We start from the raw sequence: 12,536 nt of genomic DNA on the forward strand, positions 1-12,536 counted from the left end.
AGTGTCTGATCAAAAACAAGTAGGACAAGCTGTAAATCTTGGTAACTGCCAGCAGGAAAGAGATGGGGGGGGAGGCCATACCTTTGGAGATGGGTCCAAGAAAACAGGCAGGTTTGACAATCAAGGTCAGTAACCATCTGGACAGAGAGTGTGTAGGGAGTCTGCAGAGGAAGGGAGTCCAGAGTGTCAAGAAAAGCATGCATAGATTTTGGATCAGTATGTGAAAAAGAGATAGAAAGCAGAGGAAAAGTTAATACTTTTAACTTAGAATTCAGAAAAGTGGAGAGGCTTAGCTGTGGAAGCCACTACATAGGGGTGAGGGCTTCTGAGAAGTGTATCTTCTTTCTTAGGGGATAAGTATTCCTCCCATTTCTTTACCTTGTCTTCTAGTGACTCTGGTGTGAACTCCCAGCCAGGTGATTCATAGGCTTAGCTAGATTTACTCTTAAAGGAGAACACAGTAATAAGCAACATTGCAATCTTTGGAACAGTGGAGAATGTCATATCTCTAACTCGGGCCAGAAGTAGAACTCAGATTTCATTCCTTTATCCAAGAGGAAACAGCTTTGCGATGGAAAGTGGTGTCCAAATCCAGCTGTAAGGGAGGGCTCCATCAGTTCCATCAAAGGCTGCTAGTCTCTATTTGGCTACCTAGCATTGGCATCTCAAGTGTTGAGACCCTGGAATCGTTTTACATTTGGTGTCAAGTCAGTCTGGCTACTTCTGGCTTCCAGTCAAGGAAACTTCTTGTTTTCCAGTTACTTGAGCTCAGACTGCCTGAGTAGCTTGTATCCTCTAGTCTCATGAGAAGTATGGTGGAAGAACATGTATGGTGATGCAGGCCTGTTAGCTCAGCACTACAGATGGAGAAAAAGGAAGATAGCCACACATTTGATGCTAACCTGGTCTCTATATTGTGTTCCAGATTAGTTTGGGATATACAGTGAGCCCCTGTGTCAAAAATGTAAACAAAACCAGCAGGATGGTGGTGGCACATGCCTGTAATCCTAGCATTCAGGAAGCAGAGGCAGGCAGATCTCTGTAAGTTTGAGGCCAGCTTGGTCTACAGAGTGAGTTCCAGGATGGTGAAGACTATACTGTGAAACTCTGTCTCAAACAAAAACAAAACCAAAAACAGATGACAGTGCTGGCTGGGCCTGCTGCTCAGTGGTGGGTACTGATTAGCAGAGCCAAGGCCTTGGGCTCGTTCCTACAAGCACACATAGCCAAAATTCAATACATTGCAAATATTTGTCAATTTTACACTGTAAAATAGTCTGTATAGTCTATTGTAGTCATTTCAATAATTGTGAGTCGGAAGAATAGGGAACTGGGTGAAGAAAGAGGTTCCAGAAATTAACAAGAAAGGTGTAAGGCTGGAAGCCCTTCCCCACCTGGGCTTCATTAACAAAGGGAGCATGTTCATGAAGAGCTAGCTTTGTAAAATCATCAAGGCAGTAAGGTTCTATGCAAATTTTATATCAGATGTCATGCTTAGCCACTTCCATCCTCTCTTGGCACCAGGTCATAGCCCAGGTCTGGTTTGATTCTGAGCTCATCAGTATCTCTCCTTTAATAAGGACTCTTCACCCTATCACTATCCACATGCTCTCTACAACCCATTGTAAAGAGTTTTAAGAACCTATGAACCCCAGCAGCTGCCTCCCAGACTCAAATCCATGCCTGAAACAGGGAGCATCCGGAGATCATATGAAGCACTAAGACTGGAGAGCAAACATGACAAAAACAATGTGTTTGGAGGCTGGAGAGATGGCCTTACAGTTGAATGGATTTACCCTTGCAATGGAGCCAAATTTGGCTCACGACCCGGAGGCCAAGCCACTCACAACTACCAGTAACTGCAGTTTATGGGGGCCCAACACCTTTTCTGAAATATATACACACATACTTAAAAATAAAATATTCAAGAATAATTTTAACTGAATGATATTATCAGATTGTCACTCTCAGGCTACATAATTGTGCATATTTTTTCTTTAACATACGTGGTAAACCTATGTCATTGTCTTTATACTTCAGAGGTGGAGCTGGGCATGGTGACACATATCTCAGCATCCAAGAGGCTGAGACACTGGGTTTATCATTCCAAGAGATAAAGGGTCCCATGGATTTGCACAAAAACAAAATAACCTTAGCTGGAAGGAAACAGTGGCACAGACTTTTACCTTCAAGACTGATAGTTGACCACTTGAGTGAGAGTGTTTAGGGAGTCTCATCATTGTTTAGGGATTTCTTTTATGGGGCTCAGGAGATGGAAAGGCTGGTTGCTAAGTAAGGGCCCTCTGTTTTGACTGGCGGATTTGAATTATCCAAGTCCTTGGTCATTGCGCATGTCACATGTATGTCATAGAATGTGTGTGATTTTAAGTATATATGTGCCTAAGATAGAAAATAGAGGATTCTCCTTAAACATTAAAGACACAGTTTTGCCTGCCTGCATCTGCACCCAAATCCAGGTCAGTTTGATCAGCATTTCCAATCCTCCTATCCCAATACATTGGGAATGTACTTGACTAGAGACTGACTAAAGTTGATTACTGTTAGGGACAGGGAAATCTATACTGTTGTCCAGAGATGAGGCTACAAGCTGTGTCTTGAAGGAGGGGTGTGCAAAGAGTGTGTACAGGTGAAGGACTTAGGAACACCAAGCACATTATTACAAAACCAAATATGGTACCAGACCAAATGCTCTACTATGCTTGTCGGCTTCACCCTTAAGTGCAAGATTCTGTCTAAGAAAAACAAGCAAACAGTCAAGCTAAAGGACACTTGCAAGGCTCCATGAGTGGATCTGGCTCTCTGTGTCTAGTTCACTGCCAGTCCTCAAGGCCTAGCCCATTGCTTGACACACAGGTAGGTGCTTAGCAAATATTTGTTGATTGAGTGAGTGAATATTGATGTTTCATAGGTTCTCAAGCAACTTCTGTCTTTCACAAGTGGAGGTCAGATGGCAACATACAAAATTTGCTGGTCTTCTACCTACCATGTGGGTCCTGGGGAACAAACTGAAATCATCGGGCTTGTGGCAAGCCTCTTTACCCACTGAGCCATCTTCCTGGCTCAGAGACACAACCCTTTATAATAAAGATATTGCAGACACCAAAATCATCCACATTCCTGTCTCATTTAGAAAATGGCATCCCAGGGAGAAGCCTGCGAGGAGAGAATTTACGAGTTTGATGATGATTTGGCCTCTGAGTTCTCTGCTCTTCTTGGTGTAGACTCACTTCGGATCTTAAAGAGACAGCATGAAGAAGACCACAAAGAACAAATGAAGATGAAGAAAGGTTTTAACTCACAGATGCGCAGTGAAGCAAGAAGATTAAAGACTTTTGTGACCTATGAGTCATTCAAATCATGGACACCTCAAGACATGGCAGCTGCTGGGTTTTACCATACCTGGGTGAAAGTTGGGGTGCAGTGCTTTTGCTGTAGCTTAATCCTCTTTAGCACCAGACTCAAGAACCTTCCCATAGAAATCCACAAGAAATTACGTCCAGAATGTGAGTTCCTGTTGGGCAAAGATGTCGGTAACATTGGCAAGTATGACATAAGGGTGAAGAGTCCAGAGAAGACGCCGAGAGGTGGCAAAACACAGTACCAAGAAGAGGAGGCCAGGCTGGAGGCCTTTGAGAAGTGGCCGTTTTATGCCCATGGGACCTCGCCACATGGACTCTCCACAGCCGGCTTTGTATTTATAGGTAACTAACTGGGTCCCATTTTGTGAGGTGTTTCTGTAAAAATTTAGTTTCCAAACTAAATCAAGAGGGAGGACTCTGGCTAAAATGCTCAATCCCTCTCCCGAAAGGCAAAGAGGATGGACATCAGAAGAAGAAGAAAACAGGAAACAAGTTAGGAGTCTGCCTTGAGGGCCTCTGAAAGGCTCTGCCCTGCAGACTATCAAAGCAGATGCTGAGACTTATGGCCAACTGTTAGGCAGAGTGAGTGGAATCTTATGAAAGAAGTAGGAAATAGTAAGACCTGGAGAGGACAGGAACTTCAAAAGGAGAGCAACAGAACCAGAAAATTTGAGCACAGGGGTCTTTCCTGAGACTCATACTCCAACCAAGTATCATGCATGGAGATAACCTACAACCCCTGCACAGATGTAGCCCATGGCAGTTCAGTGTCCAAGAGGGTTCCATAGTAATGGGAAGAGGGACTGCCTCTGACATAATCTGATTGGCCTGCTCTTTGATCACCTTCCCCTGAGGGGGGAGCAGCCTTACTAGGCCACAGAAGATGACAATGCAGCCACTCCTGATGAGATCTGGTTGACTAGGATCAGAAGGAAGAAGAGGACTTCCCTTAACAGTGGACTTAGGGAGGGGAATGTGTAGAGAAGGGGGAGAGAAGGTGGGGTTGGGAGAGGAGGAAGTAAGGGTTTATGGGGAGATAAAAAAGTGAATAAAGTGTAATTAATAAAATTTAAAGAAATGATGTATTTGTGAGGGGTGGGTGGGATGTGAGTCCCCTGGCCCAGTGGTTACATGTGGTTGAGAAATGCCTGAGGTGGGTGCTGGGAACCAAACTCCAGTCTCCTGCATGAACCTTCTTAACCACTGAACCATCTCTCCAACCTTTCTTTTCTTTTCCTCCTTCTCTTCCTCCTTTTTACTCGTTCTCTTCTGTTCTTGTTCTTGTTCTTCTTGGACTTGGTCTTCTTATTGTTCTCCTTTTTCTTCTTGTTCTTATCTCTGTTGTTCTTGGTCTTCATCTTCTTCATCTTCTTGTTCTTCTTGTTGTTTTGATATTTCTCTTCTTCCTCCTCCTTTTTTTCTCCTTGTTCTCCTCCTACTTCGTCTCCTCCTCCTTTTTCTCCTCCTTCTGTTTCCTTTTCTTCTCCTCATCTGCATTCTTCTTATTCGTGTTGTTCTTCTTCCTCTTCCTTTCTCCTCCTTCTCTCTTCCTCCTCCTTCTTTTACTACTTCTTGTTAATCATTCCTTATTTGTTAATTGTTATATTAAAGATCTAGTTCATTAAACTTTAATAATTTTACTTCCGCTATAATTTACTTTACTGTAGCATTATTAACTTGCCAAATATGTATAAAATAAAAGGTTTTCTGTAAATATGGACAAATTTCTGTAAATGTGGGCCTAGAAATATATTAACTGAAGGTTGAGCTGTAGCTCATTACTTGAGGCCTATCTTAGGATGTGAAAGGCCATTGGTTTAGTCCCAGCACTGGAAAACAGAATAAGAAGACTCCAGAAAACACTAGCTCCATTCATAAGGACCTGAAAATGGATTATGAGATAGCTTAAATCCACTTTCTTCTCATTTCACAAATATTACTATTTATATGTTTCCTTGATTGATTTAATTTCTATAGTTTTGGAAGGGTTTGTTTTTACTTATTTAACTCCCATCCATGAGGCAAACTATCCTCAAGAAGACTACACTTTTGAAAGGCCCCGGCCACACACAGGTGTTAGGACAGATGTGGACGACAATTACAACAGGATCTGTGGGTGCTGAGTACCTGCTTATGCTATACATGGATTGAACACTAATTCTAATTCACTCAGTTTGCCCTTCCCCCGTGTTTGATAGTTGAGTTCACTGAGGCTCAGAGAATTAGAGAACTGTGCCTCTATTTCCATAGACGTGACATGGCAAAGCTAACTCTTAGACCTTCTGACAGCATTATTCCAGGTAGTTCTAGCTTTTTCCTACTTCTCCATCTCTTAGGTCCTGAAAGCCAAAGAGCAGCCTGTATATGTAAGAAACTAGCATGTTGAGGGTTAAGTCTATGGAAGATGGCCATGGCTGGGAAATGTAGGTCCAGAGCTCAGGAATGGGTCATTTAGGGCTGTGGGATGTGGCCACGGATTCAGCCAGAGGAGACATGGAAGAACAAGCATGCTGGGGTCTGTGTTGCTCTGGTTCAGTATGATCAGCTCCAAGACACACCTGGTGCCATCGCTTCCCTGCATCTGTAGGTGAAAGGGACACTGTGCAGTGCTTCTCCTGCAGTGGATGCCTGGGACACTGGGAAGAAGGAGAGGATCCCTGGAAGGAGCATGCCAAGTGGTTCCCCACGTAAGTTTCAAATGCTTCTCTCTTAAAGATTTCAGCTTTTATTTCTGTTTCTGTTGCTTGATATTTAGCAAAATAAAACTGGAGATAAAAGAGCAACCTTGTTGGAGTACCACATGAGTTTTGATCTTTCTCCTGTCCAATATGGGGTCACCCTAGAAATTTTCAAGCAAGGAAATCTGGTCACATAGTGAAAAGCTTGAATCACATCAACTTAAATGGCCCTTTTCTCTTTTGTGTTATTTTTTCTTTTTATCTTTTCGTTTTCATATTTCCTGTGTAGTATGTTGGTGAATGTAGACTGTGTTAATATGTGTGGTGTGTTGGTGTGTAGTGTACATACTTGCCATTGTGCATTCCTGTGGAGGTCACATGCTAACCTAGCCCACCTTCACCTTATCTTTTGAGACAAGCCACATGGGATCCATCTGCCCCCATCCCTCCGGGGTTAGAATTAGTGATATGGTGGCCTGGTCCCTGCTTTTATATGGGCAACACAGATTCTAACTCAGGGCCTCATGCCTAACCTAAGGTGCTTTACCTGCTGAGACAATCCCCAGACCCAATTGTTTACTTCAGTTTTAATATTTGGGACATTGGGGATGTGCATTAGTGCAGGCACCCTCAGGACAGATGTGTCAGACTTCCTTACCACTGCAGTTACAGGTGGCTGCCCAAAGTGGGTGCCAGTGCTGAGCCCAGGTATTCTGCAAGTACATTGAGCGCATGCTCTCCAGCCCTCTCAACAGTTACTACTGTTGTTTTATTGTCCCTAACACTACAATATGTCGGGTCGAGCAGTTTCATGATTTACCTTAACTACCAAATGAATCAATCTGCACAGGAATGGAAACGATGTATTGATGGAAAAGACGAGAACAGTCTTTAAAATATTACAAGTGGTTTCCCATATTCAGAAAAATATGCACCAAATGAAAATTCTCGCTGGATATGGTGGCACACACCTGTAATCTCATAACTGTGGTTCTCCTCCTGCCTGGGGGGCTGCCTCCCAGCAGCTGACGAAGTCAGGAGGAGCAGGAGACGAGAAGCCTGCCTGGAATGGCCAGCGAGAACCATATAGGGATCACATACGCTGGGAACAGCTGATGGGCAGTTCAACTTCCAGAGAACAAAGAATATATGCCCCTGGGAAGTGGAGGGGGCTTAGGAAAGACGTGTATTTTAATTATTTGTGATAATGTGTTTAGTGGTATGATTTTGGTATCTGACATTTATAACTTTAGCATATAACTTTAAATAGTGATTTTAAAAAAAGCCATAGAATTATTGTCTCCTACAAAGATGAACAATAAAGTGGAGTAACATTAAATATCTTAGCTAGTATTCAAATGCCTGCTCCCTTCATCCTCAGTGAATTTTTACATTGATTTAGAGTATGAGTGTGTGTTCCACTCTCTGCTTGCTATGAATCAACCTCTTTGATTTACCGCACATGTGTTTCAAGAAGAGAGCAGCGGGGTATAGCAGTGCGTGCCTATAGCGCAGGCTACTGTTGAGGCTGAGGTGGGAGCATGGCCTGAGGTCACAGTTTGGCATCACCGTCGAAACACAGGGAGACCCTGCCTTGAACTAAAAGTTAAACTAATATGAAGATTGTCCTGCTCTGCTTTCTGTTGCTTTGATAAACACCATGACCAAAAGCAGCCCTGGGAGGAAAGGGTTTACTTGGCTTACATGTCCAGATTACAAACCACACTGAGGGGTGTCAGCGCAGGAACATAAGCAGGAACAGACAGACACTACGAAGGGACACACTGCTTGTCCCCTTGGCCCCAGGTTCATATCCAGCTTCCTTTCTTAGGCCTCCCAGGGCCACTTGCCTGGGGTGGCTCTGCCCACAGCAGACTGGACCCTCCAACATCAATCATTAATCAAGAAAACACCCCACAGACTTGTTGACAAGCCAGTGTGATGGAGGTGTTTTCTCAGCGGAGGATCCCTCTTCCTGGATGACTCTAGCTTATATGTCAAGTTGATGAAAAACTAAAGCAGCACAAGGTTGGAATTTTAAATAATGGTATTTTGTCATTAATATGATTTACATGGTTCTAACACAATGTTAATTCTCATGAGTAAGACTTCAGGAAAAAAAAATGGCCAGTTTTATTGAAGCATCAAGTTCAACAGTTTGATGGGCTTTTAGCAAATATTTCTTGTGATATAGATGGCCTTCGTCACAATACTGGGAGTGTTTTTAACCATATTTTTAATTGTAGATGTGAATTTCTTCAAAGCGAGAAATCGTCAGAGGAAATTGCCCAGTATATTCAGAGGTATAAGGGATTTGTTCATGTAACGGTAATTTACAATGTCAACTCTTTCCAAGATGTGATACGTCAGGGTGATGTTTTGTTGCTGCTGTTGTTTGTTTGTTTGTTTTCCCAAATATTCTTTGTTTTTCTTCCTTTCTCTTCTCATTGTCCTCCCTCTCTCTGCAGAGAGGAAACAAAACTCTTGTCTTGTGAAGCTGGAACCACTTAGACAGTTTCCAGCCTGGCTTTGGTTTGCTTCCGCTGCCTCTGTCATCTTCCCTCTGAGTGAGGCCACTACTCTAGCTACCTCCTGCCTCCTCCATCTGGATGTCAGACTCAATCTTCTGACCTAGTACATGGCAGAGGCTGGGCACTCAAAGTTGGCTCCTGAACTAGTTATTCACACTATATAATTGGTAAGGACTTCCTAGTGGCAAGCAGTGGGAACCCACCTCAAACTGAAGCGAAAGGAGACTGTATTGTCTGACTGACTGAGAGGCAGCCCCTGCAGAGGGCATGGGCTGACAGTTGGGGTGCAGTTTTCTCAGAGGGAGAGCTGCGTGATTGGAGAGGTTCTTCTGAGCAAGGCTCCCTTCCCATGTCTCAGTTCCTCATGAGTCAAAATACACCTCTGTGTGTAACTGCAGTTCTGTGGTTGCACAGGGTGTGTAGTAAGAGTGACCCTGAGAAGCTTCCATTTCACTGATGTTGGCACTGCATCAAAGTTTACAAGATCAATAGAAATCAAACCAAAATTAAAGGACTGCTTTGCTCAAATTCTGCTGCTCGAATGAAAATGCACTTCAGTTTGGGAAGACCTTAAGTTGCAGGCCACAGATAGAGGTATATCTTGTAAGTCAGCCAATCAGTCAGTAACCTGGATTTCTTTCCCCTGGGAGAACATTTTGTGAATTCCTGGGTCAGAAGAGAATTACCCATGGTATCAGGTAAAACCTCAGGCACATTCCAATGGCCTTGCTTGATTCTTTTTTGTGTTCTCATTCTCTCTCTCTTTCATGCTCGAATGTGTATGTGTGTGTTTGTGTGTGTTGTGTGTGCCCCATGTATACAAGTACTTTTGGAAGATAAACAAGATCATCAGATCCCTTGGAGACAAAGTAACAGGCATTTGTGAGCTGCCTGATTGTGGGTCTTAGGAGTTGAACTCAGAACTCTTGGAACAGCAGTAAGTGCTCTTAACCACTGAGCCATCTCTCCAGCCCTCATCACCTTTCTTTAAAAATTATTTTCATGAGTGATTTCTGTATTAGAGAATGACTTTGGTTGTTTTGCTTTCTTAAATGGCTCTGTGTGCTGTTAAGAAGTTAAGGAATATCCACATTAGAATGAGACAAGAGGCCTGAGTGTGTTGCTCCCTTGCCTAGCATGAGCAAGTCCTTAGATTCCATCCCAGCACCCACAGGAAAACAAAACCCGAATGTTAGGAATCTTGCTGAGTTGGGGAGCATCTGTATAGCAAGTAGGATAGACCCTGAGTTCAGCCCCAGCAGAGGTCAGGTACGTGGGGACAAGGGATACTGGACAGGATGAAAACAATCATAATACAGTAAGAATTCCATGGTCGCCTGAGGCTGCTCATCCCTGGAATTCCTGCTCTTGGAAGGTGGAAGGAGACACTTCTGCCCAGGTAAGACTATAATAACAGGTTAGAGGCCAGTATGGGCTGCATGAGGTTAGTGCCAAGTGTAGAGCTCCATGCCTGTGATCCCAGCACTAAGAAAGCTGGGGCAGAAATAGGATGATTTTAAGGATAGCTTAACTTAGCCTACATGGCAACGCATTATGTCTCACCCCCCAAATGAGCAGGAGGTGAAGGGATGTCTCAGATGTTAAGAGTGTTTGTTGTTCTTGCGGAGGACTCAGGTTCAATTCAAAGTGGTAGCAGTTTACAACAATCTGCAACCCCCTCTCACAGGAATCTGACTTCCTCTCTGGCCACCAGAGAAGTCTCCAGGCACACGTGTGGTAGACATACAAACATGTAGGCAAAACACTCACACATACATGTAGTGAGGATTTTGGTTTCTTTAAAAACACAGACAGTTATGGGAATATGTTTTCATTTTAATTGCAGATGTGAGATCTGGGGCAGCTTTAGATTGTCCCCAGAAGCTGACTCTGATTTGCCTCCTACTTTAGCTTGGGTGTGATTTGGCCAACTGCAGGTAGTTTCTGCAAGTGTAAGACTTTTGAAATTCCGGGGACTCTTGAGTGAGTATAGAAATGCTAGAGCTGCCAGTGGGGCTGTGGCTGCTGCTCCTCCTGCTCTGGTAGAGGCGCTGGCTGCTGCAGCTGCTGCTGGTAGTCGCTGGTGCTTTTAGGGTTGGTTGCTCTTTGTCACGCGGTTGTGTGTAGAGATGAGTGGAAGAAATTGAATATTGCTCCAAGGAAATCGATGCCCCTAACCAGCATGTAGTATTCTAACAGTATTGAAGCCCCTCTAACCTTCTTTCTCTTTTACCTAGTGTTGGAGGTTTGGAAGGGTGGAAGAAGGGGCAGAACGGTGGTAGATAAAAGAACCCAATAAAGTACTCAAATGTCTGGCTACACATACATACATACTTACAAGCACACACATGGCATCCTTCTGACTGAAAACACCATTTTCTAATAAGTTGTTAAAATAGCAAACACTATGGGGAAAAGGAGAAGCAGTGTTCTCTAGGTCTTGGGAACGCAGAGCTGTGTCTTTGGCCACAAGATCAAGAGTCTACAAGAAGGGTGACATTGTGGACATAGGTAAATGGGTTTCTCAGAAGAAGGCTTGCTCATGAATGCTACCTTAGCAAAATGAAGAGTCTACAGTCCTGCCCAGCGCACTCTTGTCATTGTTAAATGAGCAGGTTAAAAGAGAAACAGGGAAGGTTGTCCTCAGACTTCCACAGATGTGAGTCCATATATGCAAACGGACTTGCACACACATGAAACACTCCGAATTGTAAGTCTTGAGACAGCTTCCTGATGTAGGGAAAGAAAATGATGAGATAAAGAAGGAAACTAAGGAAAGTCTGAAGTGCCAACCTGCTCTTCACAACCAGAAAGCACACTGGTGAGCACTGAGGAAAACAGTATAACCTATTCCCTATGATCTCAGGGCTTAATGAAGTCAAAAGTAAAATACAAAATGTTTCTAGACTCTAAAATTTTTTCTTAATTAAATTAAAGTATAGTATTCTCTGTGCCAATGAAATACTTAAAGCAAAAGGAAAAAAAATCCTAATCCGAGGATGAAATGTGAACACAGGCAGGCAGGCTTTCATCTTGAAAAACTTGTCAGACCAAGATAATGGGAATTAAATTTTCACGTGCTCACAGCATGAAGAAGAAATGTACCAGTGTCCAGAGACCAGGGTGAGGTAAAAAGTCTAATGGAGACCCCCCCACATGTGGTCATCTCAAGGAACAAGCTGTCATAACAAATGTTTTTAAGGGAGCCACAGGGGAAATGACCTTTCTCAAATCTTCACAATGATTCTGGAAATAGGAATCTCCTCTCAATATTGCTCTATCCCAATGCTAGATAACCAGGGAACAGTCTTAAGTTACATTTTAACACACTGACCATGCACAGAAATGAATAGAATGAATGGAATACCCCAGTCTTTGCCCAGCAGTTCTACCATGGTCTTTCTTATATCTCTTATTTCTTCCTGCTCTTCTAACCACCCTCAATTATTCTGACACAAGCACAGATCATAAGATCATCCCACCTATACACACAACTCACTTGAACTTTGTTATCAAAGCCTGCTCTTCTCACCCACATCTTTTTTCCCAAGCTTACTGCAATGACAGCATCTTTGCTAATGAAGAAGTGAGGAAGGACACTTTTAAGGACTGGCCCGACTAGTCACCTGTGGCTGTTGAAGCTCTCATCAAAGCAGGCCTTTTCTACACAGGTCAGTCGGGTTTTTCCACTTTATTTTTACATTTCTGAGTATGAGTGTTGCCTGAATGTAAGTATGGGTGCCACATGCCTGCCTGGTGCCCTCAGAGGCTAGACAGGGTGTTGGATCCTGGAACTGGAGATACAGTTGCCGAGAGCCAGCATGTGGTGCTGGAAACAAACCTGACTCCTTTGCAAGAGCAGCCAGTGCTCTTCATGCTGAGCATCTCTTTAGCACCCAAGTCAGAATTTTGTGTCTGACAAGTAGTCTAATCTCAAACTTGCACTT

At 43.4% G+C, this 12,536-nt stretch overlaps 1 pseudogene; it reads left to right on the forward strand.

Annotated features, from left to right (window-relative positions):
- Nucleotides 1–3,154: 3,154 nt before the first annotated feature.
- The window catches only part of LOC110544820 (baculoviral IAP repeat-containing protein 1b-like), a 38,568-nt pseudogene continuing 29,186 nt past the window's right edge, over nt 3,155–12,536 (forward strand).

This window comes from Meriones unguiculatus, chromosome 6 (genome assembly GCF_030254825.1).
Source record: "Meriones unguiculatus strain TT.TT164.6M chromosome 6, Bangor_MerUng_6.1, whole genome shotgun sequence".
NCBI classification, from domain to species: domain Eukaryota; kingdom Metazoa; phylum Chordata; class Mammalia; order Rodentia; family Muridae; genus Meriones; species Meriones unguiculatus.